This window comes from Crinia signifera, chromosome 6 (assembly GCF_055691185.1).
Source record: "Crinia signifera chromosome 6, ASM5569118v1, whole genome shotgun sequence".
Taxonomy (NCBI): Eukaryota; Metazoa; Chordata; class Amphibia; order Anura; family Myobatrachidae; genus Crinia; species Crinia signifera.
Window position 1 is genome coordinate 118,796,414 of NC_139222.1, and position 13,678 is coordinate 118,810,091.

Genomic DNA, 13,678 nt, shown 5'->3' on the forward strand with positions numbered 1-13,678 from the left:
CGGAGCAAAGCACGGAGATGGACACTAAGGTGACCCAGTATATGCCGGGTCAGTTAAAGTATTATAGATATACAGTAGACCAAATATATATAAATAATAATAATAATAATTAAAAAAAAAAATATATATATATATATATATATACATACATACATGCATACATATACATACAGGGGCGTCAACAGCAGTGTAGACCCCTGGGCATAGCAATGTATTGGTGCCCCCTACCGATCCTCCAGCGGTAGGGGTGGGGGAAGCGTTGATTACATCAACCACTCAGCATGTAGGGCCTTGATCAGTAATTTCCACTAATTACCCCTTTACTGTACAGATGGTGGGAGATGGGGTGGGAGAAGGGGGCATTGGGCTGAATGAAGGGGCCCTGATACATAACTTCCAGGGTGGTAGAGGATGTTTAATATGCAGAGGAGGGATGTACTGTATAGTATAGTGGAGTGGGCTTATTATTCACAACTTTCTGGTGGGAGGACAGCTTGCTTGACTGCAAATATCTCCAGTTCCCGGAAATAGATTTCTTAGATTGTAATGGAATTGAAAACTAGAGAATCTCACCTACCAAATGGTATTGGGCACTAGGGGATGAGAGTTCAGGAGGCAGAGCAATCTACCAATGAGCATATAAAACTACATACCAGGTGTGTGGAGCTGGAGCAGTAACCAGCTGCTGGAAGGCTGATATCTCTGGTTCTGGGAACAGTAGAGACAAGCTACTAATGTCCATCAAAGAAGCAGAGTACCAGCTTTTGGAATATACCCTCAGAAAAACTCTAAGTCAGACAGAACCTGAAAGATCTGACTGGGAAGAGCAATAAGCCGTCTATACATTTATTTGGCTTGAACCTTAACCTACACTTTAAGCTAGCTTAACTAATAATAACTCACACTGACACAATAAAGACACGGACACCGTAACAATTAGATTTAAAGGTCATAGAATATTTATTATGTGGTATGACCCTTCTTCGTAAAGGGCTGGCAATAAGGCGTCACGGCGCCCAGCTCTAGTCACATCAAAAAATGGCGGTGACTTAAACGCCCCAACTGACTGATATTAACATGGGGACGACTGAGACGGCCCCATCCGACTAAGGCACAACCTAACGCTGGGAAGTCTCACTACCCCTTCTCTGGCTGGTGTGGACACTCCGCTGACGAAGTGCCCACAGCGCCCCCCCGCAAAGGCAGGACACCCCGCCGTCTTTCCCGGGGGTAGTGCCTCCCAGCGCCCTCTCATGCCACAAGTGACCGCTGGACCGTGACGCCCTACCGCCCCAGTTCTGGAAATGGTAAATGTACCAAGAATGGACTATAAATTGAGATGCCGAAGGCAAGGGAGGGTGGGTGGGGCTGAAAGCTTTTGCAAGAGGAAGTATTTCCTGTAAGGACCTGCCTATATACCCCTCTCCTAAGCTCACGCCCCAAACCTCTCCCATAGGCTAACCACAAAACTGAAACTAACTTTAGCCAGCTAGCAGTCATTAACTCTTTACTGACCACCCAAAAAATGTAAGCCTCTTAAGTACGCTCTGGCTTAGGCAGCCCTCGCTTAATCTAAGCCGTCTATACATTTATTTGGCTTGAACCTTAACCTACACTTTAAGCTAGCTTAACTAATAATAACTCACACTGACACAATAAAGACACGGACACCGTAACAATTAGATTTAAAGGTCATAGAATATTTATTATGTGGTATGACCCTTCTTCGAAAAGGGCTGGCAATAAGGCGTCACGGCGCCCAGCTCTAGTCACATCAAAAAATGGCGGCGACTTAAACGCCCCAACTGACTGATATTAACATGGGGACGACTGAGACGGCCCCATCCGACTAAGGCACAACCTAACGCTGGGAAGTCTCACTACCCCTTCTCTGGCTGGTGTGGACACTCCGCTGACGAAGTGCCCACAGCGCCCCCCCGCAAAGGCAGGACACCCCGCCGTCTTTCCCGGGGGTAGTGCCTCCCAGCGCCCTCTCATGCCACAAGTGACCGCTGGACCGTGACGCCCTACCGCCACCGCCAGGCTCTAAGAGCCGCTAGATAGGCTCCAAGAGCCGCCGCATGCCACCCACGAAGAACTACCTAAGTGTCCGCCTCCCTAAACTAACCCGTAACTTATCCCTCAACAATAACCTCAAACCAATAAAGGGGGATCTGAAAGAAAAGGTTCCTAACCGTCAGAAATTATACAGTGCATTGATTAGTATGACAAGGTAAGTTAGTACAATGGACCCAAGTGAAGTCGAAAACTTGATAAAAAACCTCTCGTGTGTCCCGGAAGGGGGAGGTGGGCCGAATTGAAATTAATAAGGACCCACGGAGGTAAAAATGCAAGAAAGTCCTTCACACCCCTGATTCCGGAACACTAGCTGTTCCAAAACCAGCAGGTAAACGGCGTTTTTGGGTCAGCGCAACAGGCGCACTACAACTAAACCTTATCTAAACTTATATAATTCCTACCTGCAGCGGACTTCCATCGCCCCCATTGCTTGAATGGAAGGTCAGGAAGCCCGCTGGCCGCTGCGCACCCAACAAGCAATTTCAGCAATACCTTATGCCGCAGCCACAAAGCCTGAAGCGGTGACACTAAAGAGGGATCGGCACAGAAAAACCAGGATTATATCTGGGCGAAAGCGCCATAGCAAAGGCCCTACGAAGCACTGGCAGAGGTCTCGGCATGCAAATCTGGGTCAGCCCCAGACTTACAATCCTTGGCGGGGTGATCTGCATCGCACACTCGGCAGGCATGTCGGAACCGACAACTAGTACCTCTCGTGCAGTTGGAATCATTGTATGCAAAACACTTTCCTTTAGTTGAAGGGGGCGTGACCCCCTCCTTCTCTGGAAAGGGCTTCTTAACATGTGACTCCGCCGTGGGGATCTGTCTGGTGACTTCCAGCCAAATCTCTACGTCCTTAAAACCTAGGGGCAAGGTGGCATTACCCTCCTGATTACGACGAAACTTATCGTCGTAATCCCGCCATACATGCCCCCTGTACTTCAAAAACATCTCATTTACCATGAAGATGTACTTGAAGACATTGGGGTGTTCCTCGGGTTTCTCGTCCAGGTAACAGGACGAGAAAACCATGAAACCCTTGAGCCAGTGGTGGAAGCTGCGATACTCATGTTCGCCGATTCCACCAGGCTTCTTTGCCTCCTCAAACCCTGACTTCAAATCCTCGGTGATCGAGAAGACATCTACAAATTTACCCGCCTTGATCTTGTCCCTAACCTTCTTGCGCAGCCCCCTGGTCACAGCGGTGTTGGAGCAATGCACCATCTCCGCATGCAATGGAGGTTCCTTTGGCGCAGACGCCTTCTTGGGCTTGTTAAGCTTCCCCACCTTCCTAGCCACTGCGCGCGCAACCAGCTTTCTAAGCTTACGCGGGCGTACCGACGCGCCGGACTCGTCGCTGCTGGCGGAGCTGTCAGTAGAGGAAGGCCCTGAAGTGGAGGAGAGCGTGTTAATTGGCTCACCTGTTCCTGAAGAAGGCCCCGAAGTTGCAGGCAAAGTGGAAGTCCCCGCTACGGCCGCAGCAGCGGCCCCCGATGCGCACGGAACGGGAACCACGGCAGGAGCAACCGGAGTCGTAATGTGCGATGATGGTTCAACCAGCCCGGCTGAATTCCCAGCTGGCCCAGGCACCTGCGGGGGTCCCGGCAACGTAGCGGGCTGAACCCCTTGACCGACCCTGGCGAACGCTGTCAGGGCACCTGAGGTCGTGTCCATAGAAACGGGCCTTGGCGAGTCACTGGCCACCGACGCCAACCTGTTAAAAACTTGTGGAGACACAAAATAAGGTGTTAGAAAACTGGCAGGGGGTCCCGCAAACCCCTGGGAACGCTGTGGCTGTCCCGGCTCTGCCTGGGGGAGGGACAGGGGGGGGGGCAACGCCGCCGAATTGGCGCCGGCTGGCACGTTATATGTAGGTACCCAAGGAGACCCTCCCCAAAACCCCTGGGGGTGGGAGGCTGGCTGCCCAGGCCAGGAAGGCTGCTGCCATAAATTCTGCTGACCAGGACCCACGGGGCCGTTGAAGGGGAAGCCTGAAGGGGACTGTGACTGGGGGGCCTCATGCGAGGCATTGAACGACCAAGTGGTCTGTGGCCCGCCAAATGGGGGAAAACGGGGCCCCAACGGTGGGGCAAAAGTGGGGGTCATGGACACCGGAAGGAACCGCTGTTGGTAGGGGTGAGACTGAAGGGCGGGGTTACCGGGGTGGTACAACTCGCCCTGGCCATAGGCCTGGGTCGATGCATGGGACTGGCGAAGCGGCATGGCGAAAGTGGCTGACACTGCCGACTGGGCCGACACAAACTGCACCATGCCGGTGGCCGGGGCAGCACTGCTGCCCCAGCCCGTCGGGGCTGACGCCCTTGACCCCGCAGCGTGAACCTGAAGGCCCCCATGCCCTGCGGGGGTACGGGTCGTGATGGGGGCGGCCAGTGCATTGGGGAAGGGAAACCCGCCACCCTGTGTACCCTGGTCCCAAATAGGGGCGCTGATGGTGGGTCCTGCTCCATGTGCCCTGGCCCCCACGGGTGGCAGGGGAGGGGCTGGGCCCGCTTGGGTGGGGACTGGGGGGTTGCCCAAGACCTCATCCCTCACTGAGGGTTGCTAAGCGTGGGCACTGAGGTGGTGGGTTGCCGCGGGGCCGACCCAGGGGGGGTGCATCCTGGCTCATAGTGTCCAGTCCCCTCAACCATGGATGAAGGTGGGTGGGGCAGTGAGGACGCACCAAAGGCAGGAGCCGTGTACGCCGGCTCCTGACCATGAGACCGCAGGCTGGGGGCGGGGCCGGCCGTGGCCCCAGTATAACTTAAACCGCCCGCCGGGGCCCCCGTCAGCTGTGGCTCCCAGCTGGCCGACGGGGGGGCGGACCCAGGGTGCCGGGACCCGTGCTCGGCTACGGCGGGGTCCCTGGCGCCCCAGGCTAGATGTGCAGGGGGGGTGCATCGGCGGGGAGGCAGGGAACTTGGGGTGTGTGGGTCCCGCCGACCGTCTTAGGGGAGCCGGGGTCGGGAATGCGCTGTGCCCGGGGAGAGCCGGCCGCCGCGTCACCACGCTGCGACGCAGGAGATGGGTCGCGTGTGGATTGCGCGCCCGGCGGCAGAGAACTGCCGGGCGCAGGGGAAAGGGGGACGGGGACGGGGGCAAGCGGGGGAACGCTGCCGGGTGCCGCGGTGTGGGGGGCTGGTAGAGATGGTAGCCCAGCCCCCTGCGTGTCGAGGACTGCGCCGGACGTGGGGGCGCCCGGGTCCGGCCCTGTGGCAAGGTAGGTGGCTTGTACGGGGGAGGTGGGGGGTGCGGGGGTGGGGAAAACTGCGGAAGGGGGGAGCCCAGGAGATGAAACAGGAGGAATGTAGAGAGGGGGAGAAGGGTGCGAGGCAGGTGCAGGGAGCTGCGCACCTGAACTGAGGAACTGGAGGGGGGGGTACCCGTCCAGGAGGCGGCGGGGAGGGTGAGAGGAGCGGCGGGGACGGGACATGGAAGAATAAGGCAGCTGCTGCAAGGAGGGAATGCAGACAGGATACTTAGCTGGTAGCAGGAAGGTAGCTGGTATGCTGAACACGCTTCTCTCTCAGGCTGAAAGCTTTTGCAAGAGGAAGTATTTCCTGTAAGGACCTGCCTATATACCCCTCTCCTAAGCTCACGCCCCAAACCTCTCCCATAGGCTAACCACAAAACTGAAACTAACTTTAGCCAGCTAGCAGTCATTAACTTTTTACTGACCACCCAAAAAATGTAAGCCTCTTAAGTACGCTCTGGCTTAGGCAGCCCTCGCTTAATCTTAACAGGCTTGGATGGGGACCACTGCTTTGAAGTCAGATATCTCCGATTCCCAAGGGCCGATTTTTAAAATTCTTATACCCATGGAAAGAGGGGACCCTCAGCTTTCAGCCTAGTGTCCTTAGACTTCTGGGGGGGTTTCTGGGTACTCGGAAACCCCCCCTGCGTGCGCTACTGTGTCTATCCAATGATCAATACCTAATAAGATTACAAACTTCGGTACTTGTTTCCTAGCACGGCGCCCGTCGTGGGTCATCGCATACCTTAACTTAAGGTATGCGATGGACGCGACCGACCCGATATTGGGCTATTTTTAGCCTTTATTGCTGGCAAAGAGAAAATCGCGTTGATTGCGTCCATCGCATGCCATTATAATGGCATGCGATGCGACCGACGCGATCAATGCGATTTTACATAGGGAACAATGTTAAATGGGCCAATGGCCCCGATTTTTGATTGTATAGGCACCCTAATGGGTAATGTGTATGATAAATGCCCCCCCATTGTTAATGGCAACCCACGATTAATGCCAACCCGAGGCATGCCGAGCGGCGGCGGTACGCCCCACTATCCACATCGGCGTGGATAGGAGTTGATTTTATATAGTGTGGTAAGCACAGCGAGCCACCGAGCCCGAAGTGTAGCGAGCCTCGCGAGGGGACGCGTAATACCTGTGAAGTAATGCGTGGCCCCTCACGGGGCTCACTGCGCTCGCCAGGATTCTGGCTCGGTGGCTTGCTGCACTCACCACACTATATAAAATCAACTCCACGCCGACGTGGATAGTGGGGGAATGAAAAGGTCGGAGGACGCGTACCGCCGCCCCTCGCGGGCTCGCTGCGCTCGCCGCGCTTCGGGTTGGCGTTGATCGTGGTGTGGTTTTAACAATGGGGGGGGGGGGGCATTTCACCCATGAGGGTGGGTATACAATGAAAATTGGGGTCTGGGGGGCATTTTACATTGGGCCCAATGTAAAATCGGGTCTCAGGGACAATTTTACATTCCAATGTAAAAATCGCGCCGATCGCATCGCATGCGATTTGGTTGCATGCAATGCGATCGACGCAATTTTTTGGGTCCCGATGGATGCAATTAAAATCGCTGGCGCCGTGCTAGGAAACAAGTACCCAAACTTCATTTCTGTGAGGTAAAACAAAAATATTCTTGTACTTTATACTTGAAACAAAAAAAAGTTGTTGCTGAGAAACAGATTTTTGCCAGCAGTTACTCTGGGCCTTATTCTAGTTCACTCTTTCTGACAAAGTCCTTCTAAAGGTGCGTATACACGGGGGAGATATATTGCTCTGCAATATATAATTATATTGCTGGCAATATATTGCTGAGAAATGTATTGCTCAGTGTTTCCTTTTCATCAGCGACCAGAGATGGCCACTGATGAAAGGGAACCTCTGCCGCAGAGGTAATCAGCTGGTCGCAGGTGCAAGCTCCTGCAACCAGCGATTAGAACGGGGCTGAAAACAGGAGCGTGCACACGGCGGTTTATCGCCGGGGCATAGTCCCATCACTGGCAATATGGTTGCCAGCGACCATATTTCCAGCGATTTCAGCCCCTATCGCCCCCGTGTGTACACAGCTTTAGAAGGACAAAATCATGTGCACTGCAGGTGGGGCAGATGTTACTTGTGCAGAGAGAAATAGATTTGGGTGGGCTTTTACTTCAAAGTGAGATCTATATTGCAGTGTAAAAATAAAGCAGCCAGTATTTACCCGGCACAGAAACAAAATAACTCACCCAAATCTAATTCTCGCTGCAAATTTTACATCTGCCCCCCTGCAGTCATGGCCGCCGAGAGGGGGGGGGGGAGGGTACATTTTACCTGGGCCCGGGCCTATCAGGGGGCCCGGGGCCCGAGAACACATAAAAAACATTTTTTTTTTTTTTTTATCTCCAAGTGGTGCGGGTTCCTTGTAGCGGGAGTCGGGACTTGGAGCGTGGGCGGCGGTACATCAAAGGAGAGGCCGCGGTGAGCGGGGGGCTTCTTACTATCACACACTGCACTGTGTGTAGTGTGTTGTGCAGGCAGCGGCATTCCACCGCTGCGGAGCTTCCGTGCAGAGAGACTCTCGCGAGATGATGTCATCATCTCGCAGGTCTCCTGCCTGGATCTGCAGACTGCAGCAGCTGGGACCGGATGCTGCAGCCTGCTTGTGGGAGAGAGTCTGACAACAACAGGAAGGGGAAGGGGAAGGTGCGGTGTGGAGCCGGAGGAGCTCAGAGGCTGAGCTCACTGAACAAGTGCTGAGTCTGACACACTGACACAGAAAACACCCTGTGCACCCAGTCTAAAAACAAGTAGTAAGTACACTTGTCTCCTCTCCTCTGCCTGGCTTAATTTCTATGATGTATTTGTATATATATATATATAAATATATATATATATATATATTATATATATATATAATCTATATATATATATATATATATTATATATATATATATATAGATTATATATATATATTGATTATATATATATATAATCTATATATATATATATAATCTATATATATACATATATATTCTATATATATATATATATATATATATATATATATATATACACACACATCTCTGTGGCATATGTATAATGGGCATCTCTGTGTGGCATATGTATAATAACTGTTACGGAGCGGGGCATATGTATAATGGGCATCACGGTGTGGGGATATGTATAATGGGCATCACGGTGTGGGGCATATGTATAATGGGCATCACGGTGTGTGGCATATGTATAATGGGCATCACGGTGTGGGGCATATGTTTAATGAGCATCACGGTGTGGGGCATATGTATAATGGGCATCACGGTGTGGGGCATATGTTTAATGAGCATCACGGTGTGTGGCATATGTATAATGGAGCATCACGGTGTGGGGCATATGTATAATGGGCATCACGGTGTGTGGCATATGTATAATGAGCATCACGGTGTGGGGCATATGTATAATGGGCATGACGGTGTGGGGCATATGTATAATGGGCATCACGGTGTGGCATATGTATAATGGGCATCACGGTGTGTGGCATATGTATAATGGACATCACGGTGTGGGGCATATGTATAATGGGCATCACGGTGTGTGGCATATGTATAATGGGCATCACGGTGTGTGGCATATGTATAATGGGCATCACGGTGTGTGGCATATGTATAATGGGCATCACGGTGTGGGGCATATGTATAATGGACATCACGGTGTGGGGCATATGCATAATGGGCATCACGGTCTGTGGTATATGTATAATGGGCATCACGGTCTGTGGTATATGCATAATGGGCATCACGGTCTGTGGTATATGTATAATGGGCATCACGGTGTGGGGCATATGTATAATGGGCATCACGGTGTGTGACATATGTATAATGGGCATCACGGTGTGTGGCATATGTATAATGGGCATCACGGTGTGTGGCATATGTATAATGGGCATCACGGTGTGTGGCATATGTATAATGGGCATCACGGTGTGGGGCATATGTATAATGGACATCACGGTGTGGGGCATATGTATAATGGGCATCACGGTGTGGGGCATATGTATAATGGGCATCACGGTGTGGGGCATATGTATAATGGGCATCACGGTGTGTGGCATATGTATAATGGGCATTACGGTGTGTGGCATATGTATAATGGACATCACGGTGTGGGGCATATGTATAATGGGCATCACGGTGTGGGGCATATGTATAATGGAGCATCACGGTGTGTGGCATATGTATAATGGGCATCACGGTGTGGGGCATATGTATAATGGACATCACGGTGTGGGGCATATGCATAATGGGCATCACGGTCTGTGGTATATGTATAATGGGCATCACGGTCTGTGGTATATGCATAATGGGCATCACGGTCTGTGGTATATGTATAATGGGCATCACGGTGTGGGGCATATGTATAATGGGCATCACGGTGTGTGACATATGTATAATGGGCATCACGGTGTGGGGCATATGTATAATGGACATTACGGTGTGTGGCATATGTATAATGAGCATCACGGTGTGGGGCATATGTATAATGGGCATGACGGTGTGGGGCATATGTATAATGGGCATCACGGTGTGTGGCATATGTATAATGGGCATCACGGTGTGTGGCACATATATAATCATCATCACACTGTGTGGTATATGTATAATGGGCATCACGGTGTGTGGCAAATATATCATCAGCATTACACTGTGTGGTATATGTATAACGGGCATCTCTGTGAGTGGCATATGTATAATGGGCATCACGGTGTGTGGCATATGTATAATGGGCATCACGGTGTGTGACATATGTATAATGGGCATCACGGTGTGGGGCATATGTATAATGGACATCACGGTGTGTGGCATATGTATAATGGAGCATCACGGTGTGGGGCATATGTATAATGGGCTTGACGGTGTGGGGCATATGTATAACGGGCATCTCTGTGAGTGGCATATGTATAATAAGCGTTACAATGTGGGGCATATGTATAATAAGTGTGACAGAGTGAGGAATTATGTTTTTCTTTTTTTTCTCTCTCCTTTTTTTTAATGTAATGCCCCGCCCCTTTTGTAGCTCCTCCCACATCTCCTCCGCCCACTTTCTGCCCCCGCCCACAGTTCCTGAACCTATTTTCCTACAAAAATAGCACTGCTGTTTCACCCCCCCCCCCTTCCCCCATGGGGGCCCTGGGAAGTTGTTGTACCGGGGCCCAGGATTTCTCTTGGCAGCCCTGCCTGCAGTGCACGTGGTTGTCCATCTAAGAAGGATTAAGAAGGCCCTATGGGAGGGCTGCCATCATCCTGACTAAATTAAAACTATAAATTAGCAGAAAACCCCACTTGACAATGGGCCTTATTCTAGTTCACTCTTTCTGAAAATCTAAACATCAGGGTTGCCTACCTTCCTGGAATGTGCGGGAGGATCCCGAAAATCGTGTCCTCCTCCCAGCCCCCCGAAAAGGTGGGCAACCCTCCCAAATTCTGGGACACCGCCCCGATTGCGGTGTCTTCCCCCTGACCTCTGCATTTAAATGCCGCAATCCGCGGGTCTCAGAGGAGGGGGCGGAGCTAAAATGTCACAATTGTGTCATCTTAGCTCCCTCCCTCCACGGAGATCCATGAATTGGGTTATTTTACATCCTGGGGGCAGGGCTTAATGACGTCACGCTCAAGCCCCCCCCCCCCGAACCGGGCTTCTCCCGGAGAGGAGACTGAAAAAGTTGGCAACCCTGATAAACATACACATTGATTATAACAATAAAATATACTAAGAGAAAAAGTAGCATGAGCAGTTACACTGCTATACTGCTATCTTACATTAACACAATGAAAAATATATATGATCTAACTATTACTTTTAATTTTTAGGCAATATCATAAAAAAAAGAAAAATAACAGAAAAATAATAGAATAATATGGTGGTCCTAACAGGCAGGCTTAGAAATCGTATGATGGAAAACCATGCATTAATAGGGTAGGGTAATTACAGTGGATACGAACCCTTGCTTTAATTGAACAAAACAGATGCAATCTATGGTGGTACGTAAAGTCAGTATGAAGACTGCAGCTGCTTAAGTTGTGATTCCTAATCCATATCCTGGGGAAACTACTTGTAGTTCTTGGGTCTGTGCGTTATGTAAATTTGACAGTAGATGATATTAGCAGTCTTTCTGATATTTTCAGTCTGTAGATAAGCAGCAATATGTTTCCTGCTGTAGCATGGGAATCGTACTTCAATTTCATCCAAGCACAGAGCAAGCTGTCTCATCATGCCAGTTTTTTCCAAATGCCCATAAGATCAAATATGGCAAATATGCTGAACACGTCTCATTGTGGGCAATTCAGACCTGATCGCACAGCTGCGAATTTGCACAGTGGCTGATTATCGAAACACTGAACATGGATGCAGCCCGTAGTACTGCACAAGTTACATCTACCCCACCTGCAGTGCACATGGTTTTGTCCATCTAAGAAGGAATATGCCAGAAGGAGTGAACCATACCTCCCAACAGTCCCGATTACCGCTTGAATGTCCCGGTTTTCGGGGACATTCCCGCGTCCCTCCCGCGGCCGGCAGTGTCCCACGGCGAGGGGGGCTGTTAGGAGACCCCCTTGTCTGCTGCTGTGCAGCGGGTAATAAACACTGTGCGCATCCGCACAGCTTCTATTAATGCAGCCAGGGGGCTGGGGGCATGGCTAGAGGCTCATAGCGTCAAAAAGGGGGCGTGGCCTCATGCGGGGGGAGCCGCGAGTATAGGCCACGGCGCGCATTCAACCGTCCCTCCTCCGGCCGTTTCAAAGTTGGGAGGTATGGTGAACCAGAATAAGGCCCTACATGCTGGCTGTTGTAAATTTGCGGCTGTGTGATCAGGTCTGACTCGGCCTCACTGTCACGGACAGTTTCATCAGTGCATACAAATACATAATAATCTTCAAGTTGCTGGTTGCATAAATGTGCAATTTTTATGTCATTCCACAAGTTTCCATTGGGATTAGGCTATGAAAGGACCATACTAAGATCAAATTGGTACGAATACACGTATTTGTACCCATTTGATGTGAAATAAGGCAGTAAATTAGCTAATTTACGATCAGCCAAATTCAGCTGATTTGCCGTAGTTATATATGGCAAGGTCAGCTAAATTCGGATTTAATAATGAATACACATCGATAAAACACAGCAGTATATGGCCATGATTTCTATGGTGGTGTACAATATACTATCATTCCTAGTGCTGAATTTGGCTGGTAATTCAGCCAAAAATACAACTGGGAAAACGCTCCTCATTTTCCAGGCGTATTTGGCTGTAGCCTGCATGGATCAATCAGATCCTTGCAGGCTTCTCAGTGTAAGAAAAATAATTTAAATACATTTAAAAAAAAAAGTGGTGTTGGGTCCCCCCTGCCTGACTATAACCAGCCACAGGCTCATTGAGCCGGTCCTGGTTGCAGAAATGTGTGCCGGACGGGTTCCCGACAGTCGGGATCCCGACAGTCATTTACCCGACGTCGGGATCCCAACTGTCAAAATGCAGACAGCCGGGTGCCCGACGGACACCCGCTATTTTCCCTCATGGGGGTCCACAACCCCCATAGAGGGAGAATAGAATAGGTGGCTCGCGTAGCGAGCCACCGTGCCCGCAAGGGGCTTTTTTTGCGCTCGCCATGTTGTCTGACTCCGGCCAGTCGGGATCCCGACGTCGGGATAATGACTGTCGGGATCCCGACTGTCGGAGTCCCATACCACAACCGCAGAAACACAGGGGGGAAATGAAATGGGGTCCCCCTGTATTTCTATAACCAGCACCAGACTCTTGGTCTGGTCCTTGTTCTGAAAATACAGGGGACAGAAGGAGTAGGGGTCCTCCGTATTTTGTCAACCAGCACTGGGCTCAAACAGCCAGCGGTGTAATTCCACAGCCAGGGGACAGCCATGATCATCATGGCTGGTCAGCCCAGGCTGGGTCCTTGGGGAGTCGGGACCCACACAATAAAGGGGTCCCCCCCCCAAGGGGAACCGTGGCTCTGGGCTGTGGGTGGCAAGCTGATGGAGTTAAATTGTAAAAATAAATAAAAAAATAATTAAAGTGGTCAGTTATGTTGAGGAACTACAAATGCCAGCAAGCATCTCCCACATGCAAGAATTTGGAGAACCACAAGTCCCAGCATGCAGGGCATAAATAGGCCCACTGGGGCTTGTAGTTCCACAACATAACCAATACCAAAATAAAACACACATAAACCCTAATAAAGTATAACTTTTATACATGCTACATATGCATACTCAGCGGTGTAGCTAGGTGCCATGGTGCCCGGAGCAAGGTCATATTTCGCCCCCCCCCCCCCCGGTAATGAATTAGG